Source organism: Diadema setosum, chromosome 18, assembly GCF_964275005.1.
Source record: "Diadema setosum chromosome 18, eeDiaSeto1, whole genome shotgun sequence".
NCBI lineage: Eukaryota > Metazoa > Echinodermata > Echinoidea > Diadematoida > Diadematidae > Diadema > Diadema setosum.
In genome coordinates, this window is record NC_092702.1 from 14708728 (window position 1) to 14725623 (window position 16896).

At 40.7% G+C, this 16896-nt stretch overlaps 1 protein-coding gene across 2 annotated transcripts in view; it reads left to right on the forward strand.

The window, feature by feature from the left end:
- The window catches only part of LOC140242123 (uncharacterized), a 40148-nt gene that overhangs the window by 14414 nt on the left and 8838 nt on the right, over positions 1-16896 (forward strand). Inside the window, exon 1 of one of the 2 annotated variants that reach the window (XM_072321890.1) lies at positions 6905-6920. The exons of the other annotated variant lie outside the window; for it this stretch is intronic. The gene's annotated coding sequence lies outside the window, so the exon portion shown is untranslated. Of the gene's footprint in view, positions 1-6904; positions 6921-16896 lie in introns of those variants that run through there. 2 annotated transcript variants of the gene reach the window in all.

Sequence of the window (16896 nt, forward strand, 5' to 3'; positions counted from 1 at the left end):
CAGCCCTGTCTAGGTTAGCACCAAGACTAGCCAAATTTTCTGGTGTAGCTCTACGTCTAGATGAAAAAGAATGAAACTTATCAACACAATGTTTAAAGTCAAAGCATGCTATAATGGGGAAATGATCAGCAATATCAGATAAAATTATGGAAGAATTTAAAATCTGCACGGAATTAGTAAAAAATATTATCAAGGAGGGTGGCGGAATGATTTGTAACACGAGTTGGCTTCGAAATTAATGGCAAAAAAGAAGCTGACAAAAACATTTCAAGAAATTCTTGAGATATAATTATTATCATCATTCTTATTCAAATCAATGTTAAAATCACCCATTATGAAAATATTTTTATTAATAAAATGTTTTTTTTTTAATAAGTTTGATATACAATCCAGAAAATCTTTAGGACTTGAACTTGGGGGTCTATAAACAATACCAATCATAATATTTTTACTTTGCGGAATGATTATATCCACAAACAGGGACTCTAAAATATCATTCATGATATTGAATTCATCACAAACACCATATTCAAATTTTTGAGATAAATATAACGCAACTCCGCCACCCGTCCTGTTCACTCTGTTATTAACAATAAAATCATAACCATTTAATGCATACGGCAAATTATCATCAGATGATAACCATGTTTCAGATAAACCTATTACTGAAATTTGATATTTATTTTGGTTATCTATCAATATCTGTAATTCATCAAAATGTTTATTAATACTCCTTATATTCAGATGTAACATAGAAAAAGTGCATTGTGAAAAACTCTTTGTAAAATCTTTGAATTGATCAACAGTGACATACTTAGGAGTTTGAGTTAAGTCATGTTCAAAATCAAAAGCATTATATAAATCTTTTGAAGATGCGTTAACATTGTTGGCAATAAAATTATCAAAAAAAAAAGCAGACGAATGTAACTTATTACGACTTAGTTCCGAAGGGAAGCGTCTAAACAAATCAAAGAGTTCATCATCATCAAGCGAATCAAATGCTGCATTGAGTCGATTAGCCATAAGGAGAGTCATAAAGTATATGAAGGCATGTCAACTGACGAGTTTGTAAAGGAATGAAATATAATGGCACAAGGGAAGCACTAACAGCCCCGGGTTCACGGATAGTACAGCGAGTAGGCAAATTCACATAGAGATAGATTTCTGGCAACATAAACAAAAACATAAAATACATAAACAGCATAGGAAAAGAACATAAATTACATAAACAATATAGGTAGAAAGCGTACACACAATCAGTCAAAGTCTGTAGGAGAACTTTGACTGGACCAGTACAAAGCATGTAAACGGACATAGAAATAGTTCCCGAATTTGAACAGATTTGCTGTTTGTAGGAAATAGTTATGAATATTGTCTGAAAAAATTATTGATTTATAGGATGAAAAAAAAAAAATCTGTAAATTCATTCTGTATATCCCACCCTCGCTCCCGATTCCACCCTCCCGGTGTTCAACGCACTGATTGCATGTGTATAAAAACTACAGTTTAATTTGTAATGATTGACAAGGTGGGAAAAATAGTGGAATTAAACGCACTCGCGTGTAAAAGGAGCAAAAATAATAAAACAAACAGAGTGTTTTGATGAGGAGGGTGAAGAAGGCGAAGGTGGGATAGACAAGTATTTCATAGGCATGTGTTGAAAAAATCAGCAAGAAAAATGCTAAGGCTGTTTAAGCACACATACAATTCAGTTTTTACTGGGTGGTTGGATTTTCGTGCAACCAAGGCAGGCTAACGACCGTCAAGTTACACCCGGCATTGGCTTACAAAATAAGAGAGAAAACAAATGCGTCATGTTACATGACAGGCAGAAAAATGAGAAAAAAAAATGTGAAAACAGTTCACGTGCACTGTTACAAAACAAGGAGGAGTATAATATACACAGGGATATACACAGGGGTATACAGGACTGGTCGGATCAGAATGTAGATTGAAATTGTAGCTAATTTGAAGGACTGGTAAGTAGCTGAGGTGACTGCCCTCGATTGGCGGGGGGGGGGGGTGGTAAAAAGAACCTACACTTAATGATCCTCTGGTCGTATTGTAGCTCGGGTTGAAACAAATATAATTTTCAAAGAATCTATGGACATTGTGAAAAAGAATACCACTGAAAACATTATGAGTATAACGACAAGTTGAATTCAAATTGGGATACAACTCATGTACCTATTATATCATTAAATGTGTCTTATATTATGTGAATACCAATACGTGAGTGGAACAGTTTCACGTTAATTTGCTGACATTACGCATGTCGGACAACACTGCTGAAATGAGTAAACATGAACGTACTATAGACTCAATGATGATAATGATAACCCTCGCAGGGGCAGACGGGGTAACAGCTGTATGCGAACTGAATGTCAGACTTACAAAAGGTGATAAGAAACAACAACAACAGATCATTCCATAGTCTCAGGAAAAGCGTTATTCGTACATTTGGATGCATAAATAAATAAACCGGTCTATTGTTCGGAAAAAGATGTACTGTATGTCCCACCTCCGCTCCCGATTCAACCGTCCTGGAGTTAAACGTACCGATTGCATGTATAACTTGTATTATTTGACAAAGTGGGGAAAAACAATCGCATACTAGGCGCTCACTTATGAAAAAAGAGCAAAAAAAAAAGAGCAAAAAACAATCAAACAAGCAAAAACCAAAGTGTTTGATGAGGAGCGTGAAGAGGGCGGAGGTGGGACAGACAATTATATCATAGGCATGAGTTGTTCAGTCAACATGTGAAACGCTGAGACTGTTTAAACACACATACAATTCAGCTCTTAAAAGACAGGGAAAATGAATTTGCGAACAACCAGAACAGACAAACGACATTCTCGGCCAAGTTTTACAGGGCAATGTCTTACAAAAGAATAGAAAAAACGTGAAAACAGTTCACGCGTCATGTTATATAACAAGTAGAAAAATGTGAATACAGTTCATGAGCAGAGCGCAATGTTACATAACAGGGAGGGGAATACAGGACGGATCAAAATGAAGATTGAACTTAGTTGATCTGGTTATAAGGTAAGTGGCTGAGGTGACTGCCCTCAATTGGTGGGGGGGGGGTGTAAGGAATGAGTAAAAAGAGGATACACATAATGACCCTCTGGTTTTATTATAGCTCTGGTTGAAACATATACACATGATTAAAAAATCCAAGGGCATTTTGAAAACGAATACCTCTGAAAACATTATAAGTATTGGGATGACGACAAGTTGAATCCAAATTGGGGTACATAATAATCCAATGTACATAGAATAAATAGCAAAGTCTTGCAACGTGTGAATACCAGTGCACGAATGAAACAGATTTAAGTTAATTTGCTGACATAACGCATGTCGGACAACTGCTGAAATGAGTGAACATGTACGTACTATACTGATAACCCTCGCAGGGGCAGACGGGGCAACAGCTGTATGCGAGCTGAATAATAATACTTACAAAAGGTGACACGGAACAAAAACAACAACAGATCATTCGAAAGTCTCAGGGGAAGCGTCAAATACCTTTGGATGCATGAATAAGCCGGTCTATTGTTCGGAAAAGGATGTACTGTATATCGTGCACCTCCTGAGTTAAACGCACTGATTGCATGTGTAACTTATATTGTTTGGCAAGGTGTGGAAAAACAGTGGACTTCTAAGCACTCATGTTTATAAAAAAAAAGGAGAGAAGAAGAATAAAAGTGTTTGATGAGGAGGGGGAAAAGGGCGGAGGTGGGATAGACAACTATTTCTTAGGCATGTGATGAAATATCAGCATGTAAAACGCCAAGGCTGTTTAAACACTCATACAATTCAGCTTTTAGGCTGCGTTCACATAGAAGTATGCTATTCGGGTATTCGGGCTCGTTTTTCGAGGGCACGCGAATAGCTTGAATCAAACGATAGGATTTCCTCACACCGGTTCACATAGGAGGGCACTATTCGAAAGTACCGAATAGCTGCGAAAAGTATAGCAAAGTGGGAATCGAACTTGTTCGATTTTCTTGCAGCGTATACCGTCTCTCGTTTATGAAATAATGACAATTTTGGTCTGGATTTGCCCTTTAGCAAAAATAAGCATGTAGACTGACATTCTGATGCAGTTTAGAAATTATTAATAAGATTTGCTAGGATGTAGGAGGAAGAAATCCTCACTGCATGGGATGGTGAGTTGACGGTGCGGGTGATGGTGTATTCGGGGCCCGAATAGCGAATACCGAATAGCGAATAGCGAATAGCGAATAGCGAATACTTCTATGTGAACGCAGCCTTAGGGATGAACAAAGAGAGCGTACACGTAATGACCCTCTGGTCTTATTGTAGTTTGGGTTGAAATAAGTACATATGATAAAAAAAATTAATGGCATTGTGAAAACAAATACAACTGAAAACATTATGAGTATTTGGAAAATTAAAAGTTGAATCAAATTGGGGGTACACATGTACAGCCATAAAATAGACGAATCTTATAGTGTGTGAATACCCGTGGGGGAGTGGAATGGGTTTCAAAAAAAACACCTTGACCTTCAATGGAAGGGTACAGACCCTGAAAAGCTGTACAAAGAATGAGTGCTATTTGGATTCCATAACGTCTTGACAAGAGTATGTTTAACACATTATGAGTAATAGGGCAAACGAAACGATCTAAGGAATACACACAGGTGGATATCAGTGAAGAGTGTATGGGACCAGTTCTATGCACTCTGTAAGCAATTTGGGACAAGAAGAAGAAATGCTGTACATCAAATACATGACTTTAGTTTCCGTTTTGGGGGAAAATTCACAAGAGGAGTAATCATACCAGCCCGAAATTCAACTAACATGAAATTGAACCTTACAAGGACAGTTGATATACAGTACGTACATTTCTATTTAATCATTTGCTAAACACGTTGGGTGAAAAGCCAGTTGGCAGTTGATTCGAAATGAGTATAAAATGATAATGGGTCATTAGAGCAAAATTCAGGGTTTTTTAATACTTTTGGTAGCATTATAAAAATAATAAACAACCACTAGATGTTCAAGGTAATTGCTATTTAAAGCAATATTGAGGTGAAAAAGGTGAAAAAACAACAACATACGACTTATACGAAATTTTGACATATGTGGAAAAAATACTGTAAAACCCCAAAGTGCCTTTAGTATCCTTCTTCAAGGGAGATACACAGCAGAAATGTACATACAAATCGTAAATTTAGCTGGTCACATAATTGACAAGGGATTTTAATAGCATAAAAGTAGATTTTTAACATAACACAAAATTTAATTACTTATGGGCAGATTAGAAAAAAGCAAACATACACTACTCGGTATTTGTTTGCATGGGGTAATTATAACTTTGAGCATAAGGCTGCGTTCACATAGAAGTATTCGCTATTCGCTATTCGCTATTCGGGCACCGAATACACCATCACCCGCACCGTCAACTCACCATCCCATGCAGTGAGGATTTCTTCCTCCTTTTATACATCCCAGCAAATCTTATCAACAATTTCTAAACTGCATCAGAATGTCAGTCTACATGCTTATTTTTGCTAAAGGGCAAATCCAGACCAAAGGTGTCATTATTTCATAAACGAGAGACGGTATACGCTGCAAGAAAATCGAACAAGTTCGATTCCCACTTTGCTATACTTTTCGCAGCTATTCGGTACTTTCGAATAGTGCCCTCCTATGTGAACCGGTGTGAGGAAATCCTATCTTTCGATTCAAGCTATTCGCGTGCCCTCGAAAAACGAGCCCGAATACCCGAATAGTATACTTCTATGTGAACGCAGCCTAAGGATTTCAGGAGGAATGTGACGGACATGCTACGTATCACGTCAGTGACTTTAGTGACAGTTTTGGAGTGAAACTTTGAACAGCAATTTATTGAATTCTTGATTCAGTCGATTTTGTAACTGACAGCAATATCATTTAATGCTAATACAAGGTGATTCAGTGTAAACAAAAAGGTGGCTTTTCATTGTACCTTGCTATGTAATTTAAGGGTAATTGCTATATAATTTAGGGGTAATTTAAGGGTAAGCCACATGGCAACTGATTAGAAGTGAAAGAACGGGTCATTGAAACAAACATTCAAAATCACCAACTACTTTGGCGGGAAACCAAAAGCAACAAGCAGCATACAGATACATGTAGCACTTATTGTACTGTTTGAAGTAATTATCAATTTCAACGTGAGATAGGAAAAATGTGAATGGAGCGGAAATATCATCAATTCATATTAAAGAGTAAAACAAATTCGAATAATACTAATCTTACATGTTATTCCTTCCAGTCAGTCCGACGGTCGGCGTTCCCTCCATTTCGTGCACTTTTCCTGGTTTGGAGGATGACTTTGGTTCCAGCTACCTTTATCCTGGTCGATAGGTCATTGTTTTTCCTGGGCCCCGTTGCAAGAAAGTTGCAATCAATTGCAAATAATTGCTAATTTTGAAACAACCATTCTGATTGGCTCAGGGTCTGCCCTATTAAGAAGACATGCATGCAACAATGATTTTGATTGGCCAGTGACAATCAGTTGCAAGTTGCGTTTAAACGCAAAGTTTCTAGCAACAGGGCCCTGATGTTGTATGCCATTGCTGCCAGTCTCCCTCTCTCGCGCTTCATCTTCGGGGGAAGACCTGTACGGATGGAAACTCGGCTGAAGGGCTTCGGGGCTGGAGACGCGTCACTACCAGGAGGTGGGGGTTGCTGGCCTTGGTCACGGCGTTGGCGGGGGCGATGCTCGTAGGCGTTCAAGAGCCTGTCTCTATCCGTCATGCGTGCGAATCTCATGATGAGTGCCGGTGGCTGGCGTCCAGAGTCTTGGCGTCCAGAGTCTTGCGGTCCACGATTAGCTGGTGGCAAGCGATGAGCATTGATGATGGGTATCGACGAGGCCTCCGTTGTGGAGATGTTCAGGAAGTTGGTAAGTACTTCAGTGATAACTTCATGAATGTTTTCGTTGTGTTTAGGTGGTACGCCATAGACAAGGAGATTTTGTTTTCTGTCATGTATTTCGCTCAAGGTAAGTTTTTCATTTAATTCCTCGATTTTGTTGTCGATGTAGATACGCAGCTGAGGAAGGGTATCCCTCTCCACTGTGCACAGCCGATCAGAAGCATCAGTTAGACCCGTTTCCAGGTCAGAAACCGTCTTTTTCGTGCTTGCAAGGTCGTTCTTGAGCGAAGCTATTTCGTTCACTACAGAGTCGAGTTTTGTGTTTACCTGACTCGTGAAGGAGCGAAACATGTCCTTAATTTCCCTCATGAATGAAAGAAGTTCAGGAGGCGCGGCAGCTGTAGCGATCGGCTGGTCGCTGGACTCGAGCAGAGACACATTGCTAGCCGTAGACGTAGTTGAAATGTTGGCGGGCGAGGCTCCGCCCATGGTGCTGCTCGTGGCGCCACCAATAGATCCGCTGGTCTGCATAGCTTCCTGTGTGCTTGAATTTCTAGCTGCACAACCACTGAGATTTGACGGTTCCTTTCTCGTATTAGATGACGGTTGTTTAGGTTTTCCACTTGTCTGAGAGCGGAAATTATATTCCCTTCTCCTTACATCCATAATGTGGAGAAATATGGAGAAATGTGGAGAAATATGGAGAAATGGAGAACATGCCGTCAATCTCTCGTTTGAGGCGAGACCCCAGCCGAATTTTTCCACAGTGGGGTGCGTTTATTTGTCGTTTGAGAGTTGGGAGTCGAAGTACTTGTCCATTGCAAATCAACTTTCTGCTCGGCGTGACAAACCTGGAGGCCAAGCCAGGGTTTGATGACTCCAGCAGCTGTCGTATTACGTAAGAGCATGATAAGGATATCTGCCTGTGGCAGACCATTCAAAGTGAACTCAATTTTCTCTATCCTTTCTAAAGTTTTCAATTTTATATTCTATTGAGAAATTCTATGGTCATCCATTTTACATTTCGAACGAAAAAAATTGACCCGTAAATAACGAAAATACAGGAATAAGAAGGAGAGCATTGCCAGTTTGCCGGTGCTATTTGGCAGTGAGTTACAACGGGGAGGTGAGACTACTCCCTGGTTACAATCAGCCTGCTGACTGGATCGCTGAGAAAGCAGCTGTCGTATTACGTAAGAGCATGATAAGGATATCTGCCTGTGGCAGACCATTCAAAGTGAACTCAATTTTCTCTATCCTTTCTAAAGTTTTCAATTTTATATTCTACTGAGAAATTCTATGGTCATCCATTTTACATTTCGAACGAAAAAAATTGACCCGTAAATAACGAAAATACAGGAATAAGAAGGAGAGCATTGCCAGTTTGCCGGTGCTGACAATGTGCTATTTGGCAGTGAGTTACAACGGGGAGGTGAGACTACCTCCCTGGTTACAATCAGCCTGCTGACTGGATCATTGAGAAAGAGAGAGAGAGGGAGAGAGAGAGAGAGAGAGAGAGAGAGGGAGAGCGAGGGGGAGAGAGGGAGGGAGAGGGGGGAGAGATGGGGGAGGAAGAAGGGGAGAGCAAAATGGAATGACAATAGTTCCGGTCACTACAGTACAGGCATGCTCTGTCTGCATACGCTGAATGTCTACACTCACACACACACACGCACACACACATGCACCATGGAGCTACATGGCCCATGCCAAAACCAAAACAATCTCCTCCTCTCGCGGTGCCCCCCCCCCCCCCCTCCTGTGGCGCTGTGGCGATGACTGATGCTTAGATTAGGCCAGGGTCAAGAAACAGGTGTTTTATATCTTTGACTTTAAGTCATTGATTGCCAAGATATTCACTGGCATTATTTACTGGGGTGTAGCCTCTTCAAACGAGAGATTTGCGTTATGAAATAGTTATCGTGTTCGCGAAGAGAGTTGATAAACGCAACTATTTTGGAAGCCGTTTCTAAAGGGCTTTGGAAAGGGCTTTTGAAAGCCGTTTAAACAGGGGAAAGTTGATAAACGCAGCCAAAGTCTCATGCCGCCACTCAGAAATATTTAAAGTATGTGCTAAACTGGAGCTGCCTCACAGATGGGAAGACAATTGATTCATGTGGCATTGCATAATGACTCGTCACTCTCAAAGGAAGATATGTCTTTGTGATGGTAATTGCTTTTCGCCGTCCCTTCTTACAAAACAAGCGGCACATTACTAGTACAGGGCTTTTGAAAGGGCTTTCGAAAAGGCTATGGAAAGGGCTTTCGAAAGAGCTTTGGAAAGGGCTTTCGAAAGCCGTTTAAACAGGGGAAAGTTGATAAACGCAGCCTAAGAGAGACCTGGCTCTTAGTGTGAGGTTATTCAAGAAGACTTTGTCTCTAAATTGGATCAGTCTTTCCACCTCCCTGATGGGATTCACTGAATTTTTACTTAAACAAATCACTTGAACACAAGCAATGAAAGAACTACACTTCAGTTATCACGAGAACGACAGCTTTAAATTTCGAATATACACAAGATACGTGTGTGAAAAAAAAAAAACACATTAAGGTATAATAAGAATAATGATAAAAGAGCTTTCACTGACAATGTGCCATAGGGCAAGGGCATTGTTGATGCTGTATCTTTTAGCACAAGACAATAACTGAATAATTTTCCTACATTGTTATGTTGTACTACTGACATCACATTTTCTAATAAATTTTCTCTTGGCATGCCAAGCACATTCATATACACCGTAGAGAGCAAATCATCCAGAGGGTTTAAAAGATATCAAGCTGGACTGATTTTCACATTGTGATGAGCATCGCGACAGATACAATTTTGTTTGGTACGTTCACATGCAAGACTCACCTGTTTTGGCATCAAGTGATATGCAAAAATCAATTTCGGAAAACCATTTATTTTGGGTGTGTATAAATGCGGCTAAAGTGAATGACAAACCACTTGGTGTAAAGGAAAGTGAATTTGCTCACTGGTTTTACGCAGTGGCCCCATATACATTCAGAAGATTTGGATACAAGTTAACTTTTTCCCATTGACCCGTTGAGGACGAGTCCCGAGTATACTCGGGCAGGTTTCTACGGGAAATGCGTGTTATAGAAAAATCAGCCCATCCCCCAACGGGTTAAGCAGGGCTCCGTCGCGACGGTGGCTGGTAATAGTGGTATTGATGCAAATATCCCATGAATGCTAGCATAGTGCTGTCCTACTGCCTGTCCTACTGCCTGTCCTACTGTCCTACTGCCCAGCGGCAAATGTTCAGGCTCTGCAATTTGCATAATCCATCTAGGATTTGTCAGAAATGACCATTCCATTAAGGAACTGAGGCTCTTGTGATTATATCTCTGGATTTAGTAATCATTTTCAGACACTAATCACAGACAATGGACATGATGCAGTCAAAATATGTCCCAAAAAAGCAGGTTGCCAGTTCCGATAAAGGGGTCTAGGGTGATTACTCCCTGGGAAATCATCCCCTGGGCAATTACCCCAGCCCCTTCCCCTGACCCCACTGAACCTAATTCTAACCCTAAACCAAACATTAACCCCAAACCTAACCCTAATATTTACTCTAACCCTATTACTAACCAGTATTTAGGCGGGGGGGGGGGGGAAGGGGTGTAACTGCCCTGATACACCGATAAAGCTATAGGAATAACATACATGAAAAAAAAAATAGGTTACACTAAATGTCTTTGCACATAGGCGGTGGTCCTGCTATTGAGTCCTAATTACCAAATGAGAATTATATTGTTTTATTTGAATGTCTTTGCATTTAGGCAGTGTTATCTCTAAGGAAGTTTTTAACTTCGCATATAACTATGTTGACAAGTCTATATTTATGTGCACTTGTACAATTCATACATAGATTATCTCTCTCTCTCTCTCTGTCACTCTCTCCAGCCCTCTCTTCCTATATCTATCTTTCTTTCCCTATGGAGAGATTGAAGCAAGCAGAGCTACAAAGATTTGATTTTGAACATCTCTGGAGCAAACACCTGCCTGGAGTGTGGGCAAATATATTTTCGAGTTGATGTTTACACATCTGTATATACCCTTCTGATTGGACGCTTACATCGCGCATGATAGGTCATATTCAGGGTTTGGAAGAATTTGCTTCTTTTTTTTGGGGGGGGGGGGGGTTGTTAATTCTCTCATTCTTTTTCTGGGAATGAAATTGAAATCTTGTGATTTGAAAGTCAGAAAAATGTCCTGGATGCGTGTAATTATAGCCTTTTCACTGTATGTGAAGAGAGATGTATTGTCATATTACAAATTCCTAGGCTCTATTATTGTTAGGCAATGGAGAACCTTTTTTGTTTTTGGTCCCATGGCCTGCCACATTCTCAACATTATTAGAATATAAACACCAAGCTAAATGTTGTCTTTTGACATGAAATTCAAGTTTGATTCAACTTCAATTTCATGTCCAATGAAAAATCTAGTGTCTACACTAGTTTTGCAATAATTTTCAGGCTGACTGTAAATTAAAAGCCACCTTTCTCATTTCCATCCGTCAAACAAAGTGACAAAAGTTATCTCATAAGTAGGTATATCAAGTGTCTGTGGATATCCATCTCAGGTTCAGATTCTGTACAACAAAGTGAAAAACCACATCTCGTGCCTACTGTTTAATGTCCATGGATGATATCTCACAATCTCGAAGACAAGCAAAGGGCGTTACAACAGAATTCTGAAAAGTCTTGTCATGCGTTACTGGTATCTTATGTGTACGATGAAGCATGAAATATACTGCGAAGCTACTCTTCCACGGAGCAGACATGTATCACAACCAATACCAAAATGTCTTGTTGCCGGAAAACACAACCTTTCAATCATGGCTTATTTTGAAACTGTTGCAAAGAACTACTTCCCGTGCTTGTCATAGCATGAAATATGTATGATCGACTCTGAAATCAACACATGATCACACACGCTAAGCCCCCGTTCCACTATCACGACCAGGATTCCGATTTATACCCATCTAGCAGATCGGGAGAGAGCGGCAAAAGCGTACGGGGATCGGAAGCATCGTAGCAGCAGCGTTTGGAGGACGGGGTTGGAGCAGGCAATTTTTCAGATCGTTTCTTCCCGATCTCCCCGATCAAAATTGACCTATTTTGAATGGTTTAACAGCCCCCATTCCACTATCACGATTTGGACCCCGATCTGTCCCGATCCAGCACATCGGGAGAGAGCGGCAACAGCGTACGGAGATCGGAAGCATCGTAGCAGCAGCGTGTGGAGGTCGGGGTTGGAGCGGGCATTTTTTCAGATTGCGAAGAAATTTTGAACCGGTTCAAAATTTCTTCCCGATCTCCCCGATCAAAACTGACATATTTTTAATCGTACGGCAAGCGGGGAGAGCGTAGTGACAGCGTAAACGCAGTGGGGAGAGCGTAGTGACGGCATAAACGCAGCGGGATGAGCGTAACAAGGTCTTTCTGAGCGCAGTAACATCGGCACAAGAACGGGAAGTAATTTTAGCTGTAATTTTCGAAGAAGAAGAAGAAGAGATGAAGAAAAAGAAGAGAAGAAAGCAGCGAAGCAGCTACCCAAAAGGCGAGGAAAGAGAGACTGCACATGATGCTGAAAGAGGAGGAGGAAGAGGACATAGCAGAATTTTGAAGAATATGAAATCATCTACAACTGGAGGAAGACGGACTATAAAAGCAAGGACGTCAAGAAAAAGCCTTGGAAAAATCAGCACGTCTTTGTTTATACAATGCATTGCTGCAAAAGAACCGTGAGTTGAGGAGCCTCTTCGAGGTCCACAGTATAGTTCTTCGGTTCTGCATGCTAATCAGTTGACTGACTGCAGACCGACGGTCGAATCGGGGTACATCGGGGCACATCGGGCACTTTTCAGCTCTCTGAACGGGGTAACAGCGTGATAAGATCGTATAGATCGTTCAGAGCGTAGATACAGCGTGCATCGATCGGATAACATCGCAACATCGCACTGACAGCGTAGCTACATCGTTCTAAAGCGTACCGGCAGCGGCAGAGATCGTAATGTCTCATTCCCGATCATCGTAGTAAGAGCGTAGCAATAGCACTTGGTAGTCGTAACTGCAGCGTACTTAGAGCGTTCTAACATCGTACTGTGTCCAAATCGGCTCAGGTTTTACCCGATCCTTCCTGACCAGAGAAAATTGTCAAATCGTAGCGAGAACGGCATAGTGGAACGGGGGCTTAAGGCAAGTGGAGAGAGCTTAGTGACAGTTTAAACATCGCGGGATGAGCGTAACACGGTTTTGAGCGGAGTAACATCGGCACAAGAACGGGAAGTAAACTAGACACCGACGACGTGGTCCCGCTGCTGCGCCGCTCTTCCCTGATCAAAGCACGACCTTCTCGCTTTAACGATGCTCTCACTACGTTCTCTACTCTCGTATCGAGTCCAGGCCTGATTGTATGGCGCTCTCAGTACGCTTCATTCCCACTTTAAATAGTTACGCTGTTTCCGCTTTACCTACGCTGTTTCCGCTTTGCTACGCTGTTCCACCGCTTTCGCAGACTCAATTACGTACGGCCTCTAAAAGGGACGCAACCGATCCCACTGGAAAATTCGCAGAGAAAATATCTGCCAGAAGAAAATCAAAGTGATCGAGAGGCAACACTGTTAAGGAGGAGGAGGTCTTTGTCGCTGAACCTGTCGAGGTTGAATATGAAAAAGAAGGAACGCAAATTTTCGAAGAAGAAGAAGAAGAAGAAGAGATGGAGACATAAAGACAAAGAAGAAAAGAAAGCAGCGAAGCCGCTATACCCACAAGACGAAGAAAGAGAGACTGCATGTGATGCTAACAGAGGAGGAAAAAGAGGACATGGTAGAATATTGAAGAGTATGAAATCATCTACAACAGGAAGAAGACGGACTATAAAAGCAAGGACATCAAGAAAAAGCCTTGGAAATATCAGCACGTCTTTGATTAATAATGAATTGCTGCAGAAGAACTGTGAGTCAAGGAGCCTCTCCAAGGTTCACAGTATCTCTTTGGTTCTGCATGCTAATAACTTGAGTGACTGAGGATCGACAGCCGAATCCAGGTACATCGGGCACATCTCACTGGCACTTTTCAGCTCTCTGGACGGGGGAACAGCGTGATAAGATCGTATAGATCGTTCAGAGCGTAAATACAGCGTGTATAGATCAGGGGCCCGTTGCATAAAAGTAACTATTATGGTAACTTTGCCATGCAATGGTAACTTCCATGGAATTTTTGACTTTGATTGGCTGTTGAGTATTGTTGCCATGGTAGTTACCATTGGATGGCAAAGATACCATAATAGTAACTTTTATGCAACGGGCCACTGATAACACTGGGAACATCGCACTGACAGCGTAGTTAATTACATCATTCTAAAGCGTAACTGCAGCGACAGAAATTGTAATGTCTCATTCCTGTTCATCGTAGTAAGAGCGTAGAAACTAGAAAGCACGACCGCGTTAGCCGTAAATACAGCGTTCTTAGAGCATTCTAACATCCTACTGTGTCCAGATCGGCTCATGTTTTACCCGATCCTTCCTGATCTGAGAAAATCTTCAAATCGTGGGGAGAACAATAAAGTGGAACAGGGGCTTCCAGTGTACTGCTCACAACGAAGCAACCAAACTATATCAGCCAATTGCAACATACATCATTCTAAAAGATGATATCAGGAGCCCAATAATAAAACCATAGTGCCATCATTTAACTGAAAAGCTGTGGTTCAATCCACCCTATATCAATTAAAATCAAAGATAGATTTCAAACCATTTACATACTATTACATCTCAGGTGGCTGTTAAACTCCGGCACCCAAAGCATAGCTGCACACATCTCATACACATGCAGTATATTTTTGCTTTGTTTTCAATTTCGTGAATTGTATCAAAGTCAACTGATATTCATCGAATTAACATCTTGCAAAAGTGTTGCCTCCAGTAATGCAAGTGCATTGCTTATCCATGGAAATTGCTACTTTTGTCAATATACGTGGACCTTGATCCTGAATTCAACCACTCACGAAATTGTCCTACAAGTCCTCATTGGTAAAATATACTAATGAAGTATTTATGATGCACACAGAATTCCTCAACTTAACACCCCCTTCCCACGGAAAAAAAGAGCAATAAATAAAGAGAGAAGAAGTATTAACAGCAACGTCTCACAGTCTCATCTAGACGATAAACAAACAGGCAAATTTCAGAAGTTTCAGCAATATGGGGCGTATTCTATCGCAAAATATTGTACTCTGAAGAATATAATATCTAATGAAGAGAAATGACAGAACCTGAATGAAAAGCAAGATGTGTAACACCTTTCTGCTTTGCTCATGTCCTCTCTATTTTATTTCAAAGCGATACTCTGGAATCCAGCTCCACCTAGTGTTTTGTCCCTTGCCTTTTGCTCCCGGCTTTTTTACACTATGCCCACATGGTAAAATGCGATGACAGCCAGTGATGACGATCAATCTAAAATGTGAGAGAAGAGAGGAGGGTTCACACATATTGGGCCACTACCCTCCGGCATCCCGATTCTTTTTGACTCCATGTGACGGGCTGAGATGTGATTAAAGACCTTACAGAGGAAATCCAGTCCAAAAATAAGTTAGTCTGATAAAAAAAAAGAATAAAATCTTACGAATTCAACGGTAAAAATTAGACTGAAATCGGATGAAAAATAACGAGGTTATGAAATTTTGAAGTTTTGCTTATTTCTGCAAAACAGTTCTTGTACAGTGGATATGAATATGCAATTGAGTGAGCTGACCATATCATACCCTCACAATTTTTCCATTGCTCGTGTAAAAGAAAAAAATGATGAAAATTCGATGTTTCTGTCATTGAAGTCTTAAACATGATGTTATTCCTAGTTGATAACTTCAGAATAGTGTTCGATTAGTTATATCACGATTTGAGCCTCGGGCATAATTGTGTTTGAATGAAAAAGTGGAAATTCCAAAATTTTATGTACAAACTATATGTCAAGTTGTGAGGGTATGATATGCTCACTTTCCCATTTGCATATTCATATTGACCGTTCAAGAACTGTTTCCTGAAAACTTCAAAATGTCATAACTTCCTTATTTTTCACCCGATTTCGATCAAAATTTTACCATTGAACTCGTAATGATTTACTCTTTCTTATCAGACTAACTTATATTTTGACTGGATTTTCCCTTTAATGGTATGTCAAAACTGGTGGCAGCCCAACAAATAGCAGCCACACAAGCTTTTTCAATAGCTGGTGCAAGCACCGGTTAAGGGTTGGGGATAGAAGTGTGCTCTTCACTATTATTGCATGGGGAGGGGGGGGGGGGGTGATCTGCGGCATATCAGTAGCATCCACGAATCAAATTGCCAATCATGCTCAGGACATTTTTGCAAGCAACTGGTGCATGGCATATATAGCGCAACAGTTGCACTGTGCTGGGGGGGGGGGGGCAATGAACCACATTCATAGGATTAGATATGAAGAGATTATTATAATGCCACATAGAAGTCTGGGGTAGGTGGAAGGGCATGTGAAAATGCAAGTTATGAATCACGAATGCCAATGACATATGGTTGATACATGACGTAGTTGTATGTACTCATTTGCATAATCTTCCTCCCGATTGACAATGGAACAATATGCCAATTTTGTAAAGGAATTTCAGACTTTGCAAGAAAGAAAAAAAAAAATCCAAAATAAAGATGCTACCTCCTGCAATGAAGGACTAAAATAAGGGTAAATATCATCATGAATTCTTTCAGAACTTCCCCTTTCTTGACTGACATGAAAATATGAGGATATGACTGACCAGATTATGCTTTGGTTAGGTGCTGACATTCATTAAATGTGGAATATAAGAACATTTTGAGCTTAGCTGTCTTAAAGACCAGGTCGCATTGGGATACCGTGGAGGAGGAAGGCTGGCCCGGCTCAAATATTTTCCGAAATCCGCATAACGAATTGTGTACAGCTTATCACCGATTTCTATTTGAGTGCATAGAACCAGACGAAAATTCAAT